Raw genomic sequence first — 7,500 nt, 5'->3', positions numbered from 1 at the left:
AAAAGCAAGTTTGATAAGCTCTGAAGAGGGTGATGAGTATGTAGGGACTCGAAATAAAAGAAAGTAAAAATAATACTAAAGTCTGTCTCCTTATAGAGACGCAGGCGAGGGAGAGAACATCATCATCGCAGCATTAAAGAGGCATACAATAATTGTATTGAGTATTATGATAATGAGGACGCTAAAGCTATATGCTATTTGATACATGATATAAATAATATAAGTGCAGATCGATTAGAGAAGTAAGAATTTCAGTCTGATCAACCGAAATGTCTCTATTCCATAATGGATTTGCCTAATATAGTGCAGAAATGATAAAGTTAGTAAAAGAGGTGCCGCATCCCTTAAAGGGTGTGGATAGGCATACTAGAGAATTCAGGATATTAGCGTAAAGAAGTTGAATTGAACTTAGTCAGAGTTGAAAGAGCAATAACTATGAGTCTTTATGCCAAAGAGAATACAAATAGTCACGATAATTAGTTAAAACAATGTCAACAGATAAATAATTTGCTAACAGGATACTCTTTAAAAGCACAAGTCGGGTTCATCCTCTGTCCGTTTAAATCTTCGTGAATAAGATGTAATGACTAAACTAGGCTTAGCCATATCACGGAGTAGGTAGGAAAGACGGTAAGGCTATGTGATAGTTAAACAGCACGTGTATTAATATAAGAAGCGCAAAAAGCAAGTTCAGAGACTTATGGGTTAATTTATTTACATTGCTGGGTTTTGTGGTATGTGTTTTCACTCACATGGACAAATAATATGAATGGTCTGTCTTAAAACTCAGCGTAGAGGTTAGAAAGTCACTTCTATAGTCATCTAATTGGTTAATTATAGCATTAATAGTAAAACAAAGTATACGGTCTCCTTAAATGTAAAGCTATGGGTTAAAAGAGGAAACGCCTCCTTGTCTGTGAAACGATGTGACCGTGTGTGTGCTTGCAGTGCAGGGGGTCAGAGGGGGTGTTCTCCCCTTAGACTAACAAACAGGCTGAGGGTAGCCTACTGCCACATTTTGGCTGTGTATAAGTACCACACAAATAAAGCTGACTTGAAGGAAGTTAGCAACATTTACTTTCCGAATTAAATACTCGACGTGGTCGGAAAATTCTCAAAACAAATTAAATTACGAGGAGGTTAACCAAGTTAAAATTAATAGTGAGATTCTTAAAATCGGTACTTTTTTCTGTCAGTAGCGACAACGCAAGATTAAATCGTATTATCTGATCCATACATTTAGTTCACACGTAGCTAAGGTGTTCTGATAGCATGGAGCAGGAGTGAATACTTGAGATATAAGATTGAGCCTACATGATTTATTTTAAAAGATAAGATCAGTGTATGTTGTTACAATTACGAGTAATTGTGAGCATGTTGTTATGGGACAAAGTCTTCGTCCTGGGTGTATGTTTTTTTTAGGTAACCTATATGGAAAGAAGATACTTTTTTGGGAAAAACATAAGAAACATTATAGACATAGTATCTAGGCCCATGCAGGTTGTTTAAGTGACTGGCTGTATGTGGTCATATTACACCATGGAATAGTGCAGCAGAAGGCTGTGGGTGTGTGTTTGTTCTAGTTGTTTTGTCTGATCCATTATCTGAGGATCGATTGTTTTTGTCTAGAAATGTTTTGGTTTAGGAGAAATCGCGTTTTTCATTCTTTCTGTGATTTTTTGGGATGATTGAAAATCAAAGAGTTCATTGTTGATTTTCAGCCCATAGTTTTGCGTAACTGGCATGCACTGCATGGAAATGCTGCTGCAGGGTAATATCAGGGGTCTCTGCTCAGAGATTCTAGGTTGTCAATGGATGTGATTGATGTCTAGCAGTCTAGCTTGTTTGTTTAAGCAGAGAGACGTAGTTGCATTGATCAGAGTATGTCTGTTATCTCAAATGGCAGGAAATGTATACATGGACAGCAAAGGCTTTTGCTGCTTCACACATTTTAGTTAAATATAAAAGTTGTTACAAGTGTACTTGAAGCAATTCAATTACCTATCAATTTAGATATAGATATAAATGGGCAGCAATTTTGAGTCATGTGACTTTACACGCCTCAACAGGGGGGAGGTGCATACATAATAACTATTATGTATTAATAAACTATAAAAAAAATTTTTTTTAGTCTTTTAGTGAAGCAATGTGAAATGATAAGGTCTGACATTTTGTGAATGAGGTATACAATGGCCTGATTGTTTAGACTTGGTAGTTTTAAGTATGCACATTACCCCTGCTCAAGGTCTACCATTCTCAATCTTTGATATAATTATACAGAATATAGATCTCACTCCAACTGTTAAGTGCAACATACTGTTCGAGTTTTTTCTGTGTCCCCACAGGAACAAGGCCAGGTGAAGGTGGGAGTGACCATACCAAGTGCTACTGGCCACACCAACAGCCAACGCCAACGCTCCACCTGTATTCACCTGTCACACTGTTAACTTAGATTATTAGTAGGATACACCACTAGCATTGAGTAAGGTTTAGTGGTTCCCTCGAAGGGGGTTGAGAAATTTAGATCTTGACCGTCTGAAAGTCACCGAATTTTGTAATTCGAAATTTTACTCAACATAGTAGGGGTGTATCCAAATTTTTGTTTTACTGTGTTTCTTGTTTAGATGGTTTATTGTTTTTCTGTAAATTGCATAAATAGTGTAATTCGGTTACAAAAATGTCTAGACTGTTGCTATTAGTGATTATTACAGGTGTACTTTTGGGTTTATAGTCCTCCACAAGTGTAATTGAGAGAATATATAGCACTGGAGAATGTTACTCACCTGTGTATTCTACTGATTCATGGGATAGATATGCATCTATGCAAAGCGAGCAGATGTAATAAGACTAATTTCTAATTATGTACCTTAATGCAAATTCTTCCTATCAACCTAGACTTGAAGCTAGACCACTTTCATATCAAGCCAAGATCTGTGTTGGAGAGAAGTGTGGCCCAGACAGCTGGGGCTGCAATACTCCATCTTATGATGCAAACGATACCTAGGTGCAGGATGTGTTTAACACGACCCAACCACTAGTAGAGCTAAATACTACATTTTTGATGTCACCTTAAGTGATAGTCTATTCTGTATAGCCATTATGTGTTGCAAATAATGGAACAATGAGAGACAGAGACAGTGTCATTATTACGGATACTGTGTCCTCAAGCACCACTTCCTCATCCAGAGTCAGTAAATGGGAATATACAAGAGTATTCCTACGTTGGGAGAGGTAATGTGGGTGTGTGGTTAAAGATGGTACAGTCAGATCCCTTCACATTGGTGGGGCGTACGCGCCCCCGCTCAGGTCACGGACCATGTTTATGTGTTAGTGCGATCTCACAGGCAGGGTTATCTCGTAAGGAGAGATTTGCTGTTGAGAACCATGACATCATGTGCGGGACTGACATGCCTGATGACGATAAAAAGATTTGGACCAATAGTATCAAAGTAATTTTGTCTCTGATTCTGTCTTTAGGCTTAGGTAGAGTCATGTTAATAATGGAAGGACTTAACTATAGGTTAGGACTATGTGTTAATGTCACCTTAGTCAGCGTGGAAGGCCTTAAGGACAAGGTTTCTCAAAGTCTGCTGATGGTGAGGAAAAAAAATAGATTACTGCTAGATTTACTTACTGCTGCTAGTGGAAGGGGTTTGTGTTATGCTGAATGATACCTGGATATCTGATGACATCCATCTGTAGCTGAAGCCTTACAGCAAATGAGGGCTGTTTGTGATGCTACAAAGTGGTTGATGTTTTTGGGTGGTTTAATATGGGTTGCTTACTTTTGGTACATGGTTGCAAATTATGTTGAAATGTCTGTTAACTGTTGTTGCAATTTTTGTATGTTTTGTATTTTAATGAGGTGTATTTCTACATGTGGAAAAGTTCTCATTTCTAGTGTAGTATGTAATTCTGTACAGAGTGTAATGCTATCACAGGAATTTGATGCTCTATTGACTTATCAGAAGAATGATGTTGTTTAGTGTAATGATGCCTATGAAGACAACTGAAGGAGATAGGGTTATTTCTTTATTAGAGTTATCTTTCATGATAAAAAGGAGGGAAATGTGAAGGAAATTATTAAATATTATCATGAAGTGTTAGACTAAAAGGGAATTCTTTGAACTGCTATTTCTAAAGTGTTTTCTGTGCTCTGGCTCTGTGTTCTGTTTCTATGTTCTGTTAAGAGGAATGCTGAGTCCGTGAGAAAGCAAGGATTGTGAAACTTTATTACCTCAACAGAAAGCTCACAACCTGATAAGAAAGGGGGTTGCTTGAAGTCACCTGAGAACAGCATTGTTTAGCTGCAACTCCTAGGCTGGAGCACTGTGTGAACTGAAACTGATGTCATGTAATGTTTACTGAGATAGTGATTGATGATGCCATGTGGTCTGCGACATTTCTGTGACTGTTGGTTTTTAATCAAGTAAGCTAAGCAAGCTACTCAGAGGTTGAGTGAGGGGGGTTAGGCAAGGTTTCTTATCTTAGAAGGACAGAGGCCAGATGGCAACTCCGGACAGAGGAGGGGTTAAAATGTATGTTGTAACCTATGCTGTGAATTCTAATAAAAGGTCTTGCGCCAGGAGCAAGAGCTCAGAGGTGATGCGAGACGGCGTCAAATACCTCTCCGCTTAAGGCCTAAGCGTAATAGATCTGTTAACAACTTTGCTCTGGTTTGTGGTGTCATCTTATTCTAAGTAATTTAAACAACTTAGCAGAGTTCAGGATTTTTTCCTGACACATACACACTCACACAGTGTTAGGCGGTGTTCTTGCCACCACACAGATAATCCAAAATTAAATTTCTTAAATTCCACAGATTAAAAAGTTTATGAAATCTGAAATGAGATATGAAGGTTTTCATGTTGTCATATAGAACGATAAAAAAAGCAACTCCCTGAACAAGATAGCTGATAAAAGTTCAAAAACTTTATGTGGAATGAATAGTGTGTTGGAAATTCAAGACAACAGTTTGCATTCATCTTTTTTATTTGGCGTAACTAAGTAATTGTTAATTAAAATCACAAAATGGTTAAATTAGCAACATTTTAAAGTTACCGCACACACTATTGAATATGATTCAATAAGTCATCAGTTGATTAAGTGAACTGTTGAAGTGAGTGATAATCAGTTTGAGTAAATTAGAAATGAAGCAAGTTGATGCCACTTAAAAAAAAATAAACACAAACTGTTGCCTCCAGATTTTAAGTCTCATTTTTATAGTGCACTGGCAACACACACACACACACACAGACACACAGACACACAGACACACAGACACACAGACACACACACACACACACACACACACACACACACACACACACACACACACACCTATGGATGAGCCCCTGCCCACTGTTTGGCCAATGAGTAGTTGGAGATGTTCATACCTGGCCAGTACCAGGTGAATATCACAAATATTGAAAACCACGCCATGGCTTACAAGAAATAAATATAACGTGGGTCTTTAACACAACCGGAGTAATTACAGGTGTGTTCATTTTGAGACACACTCCACTCTGAGTGTGACTGGCTGAGTGTTAATATAATATAATGTATATGCTATAATATATGGAATATAATGAATGCTATAATATATGTAATATACCTAATATAATGTAAATGCTATAATATATGTAATATAATGTATATGCTATAATATATGTAATATAATGTATGCTATAATTTAATGTAATATAATGTCATGATGTATCATGTTACCTCACAAGAGAGAGGGGAATGTAGTGGGGGATAGACTTCATGTCCTCCATTCACAGTCTGATTTCTAGGAAGCCTAGTGGACTGTAATACACACACGTGTTTAAATCCCCTATCATGTCTGCTCAGGTCGTGTGTGTGGTCGCACTGCATAATCTTAGAAACTATTTCAACACATCTTTACGTTATCCAGTGACGCCATTTCAGCACATCTTTACGTTATCCAGTGTCGCCAGTCCAATTCACAGGTAGCTCTGAGCCAGACATATCGTTCCCATGACGACATTCCTGGAAGTAAACGCACCGGCACATAACGGCGTTCTGCGCTTCAGATAAAAAAAACTCTTGTCCAGCACCGCGAATCGTACCCCTTTCCCCGGAGCTTCGTTAGGAAAACTAATCGGAGGTGGCTTTAACGGATGCCTGCTCTCGATCAAACCCGCTGTCATGAAGCTTGGACCGGTTTCCCTGGCGACCAGATCAACACGCGCTCGGAAACTGTGTCAGCGCCTGAGGACACGGCTCGGGGCTCGTGGCTCTGGCTCGCCGTGCATCAAAGCCCTTCGAAACGCGGATCTGACCCGCGGCGAAATTTAGTACGCACCGCGCAGTCCCGTAGCGCCCATGGCGCGCTAATTATAGCCGCGGAGCAACAGTCAAGTGCATAGCTCTCCTGTTCCAACAATAGTGGAACTCCCGGTATTCGCGCCTGCCTCTCCGAAGCTTCGCGAGGCGCTGCTCCGGGCGGCAGGTCCCTGGCAGTTGCAGAGCGCGCACAGAACAAACAGTGCGCGACTTTAAATGTCTTAATGTTGTACACTACCCCCGGCTTGTCAGATACAGCAATTTATCCAAAGGATCCAGTACAAGAGAAAGCTTTAGGCCTAAAAATCACATTTCTCGTTAAACACAATAGTTACGAACCACATAGTCAAAACTATCACAGACGTTTGAGAATGTTAGGAATGTTACAGGAGCAGAGGATGAAAGTTAACCCAGAAACAAATATATGATATAACGTGACGTCAGCCTACACCACAGGTTATCAACAGAAGGCCTAACTGCAATTCGGATAAAAAAAAAATCAAAAATGAGTTACCACTACGATTGTATAGCATAAGTCTATCACACAGGAGATGGAATCTATGAAGTGTGGGCAACAGTGATTCATCCCTCAATGGTGATCGGCAAAAAATGATATAGCCTATCACTAGATTCGTGACAGCCGATGGAGCTACAGTAGTTACTACCGTTATTTAGTAGCCTCTCATGTCCGTCATGAGTAGCATAAGGATTACGGGAGTGAACAAATGAGTAAACAGTTATTTGACATTAACGGAACCCGCGGGAAAGACGGGCACGCTTCATGACAGACACAACCACACCGGCAACACAAGCGTTACAGAGTAGCCGAAGGTTATCTCCTGCGCCCGCTACTTTCCCACACAGTCCTCTGTGCAATGTAGCAATAGTACGAAAGCACGCAGTTTTCTTTTCCATTTGAGCGCGTTTATAAACATCGTAAACACAGATCTGCAAAAGTATTCAGGGAAGAGGCGTTTACCTGGGCAGTGGTTGACCTCGAACAGAGAACTCACGTACTCCGGTTAGAAAGTGTCTGAATTACAACTAGATCTCAGAGGCTCGAGCCGCTGAAGTACAGTCGGGATGAACCTTTCACGCGAGGGAGAGGTTACGACGCTTAGGCAGAGATCATATTGTTTATCACAAAACAGAAACATATCCCTAAGAGTTTTGAATTTACTCAGTAAAATA

At 39.7% G+C, this 7,500-nt stretch overlaps 1 protein-coding gene across 1 annotated transcript in view; it reads right to left on the bottom strand.

Moving 5' to 3' along the window:
• bzw2 (basic leucine zipper and W2 domains 2) overlaps positions 1 to 7,341 on the bottom strand; it is a 23,498-nt gene extending 16,157 nt beyond the window's left edge. The window contains exon 1 of the mRNA XM_080859136.1: positions 7,289 to 7,341. The gene's annotated coding sequence lies outside the window, so the exon portion shown is untranslated. The remainder of the gene's footprint in view (positions 1 to 7,288) is intronic.
• Positions 7,342 to 7,500: the final 159 nt, after the last annotated feature.

The sequence above is a fragment of the Sprattus sprattus genome, assembly GCF_963457725.1.
Source record: "Sprattus sprattus genome assembly, chromosome: 20".
In the NCBI taxonomy this organism is placed as follows: Eukaryota; Metazoa; Chordata; class Actinopteri; order Clupeiformes; family Clupeidae; genus Sprattus; species Sprattus sprattus.
This window is presented reverse-complemented; position numbering and strand designations above follow the sequence as displayed.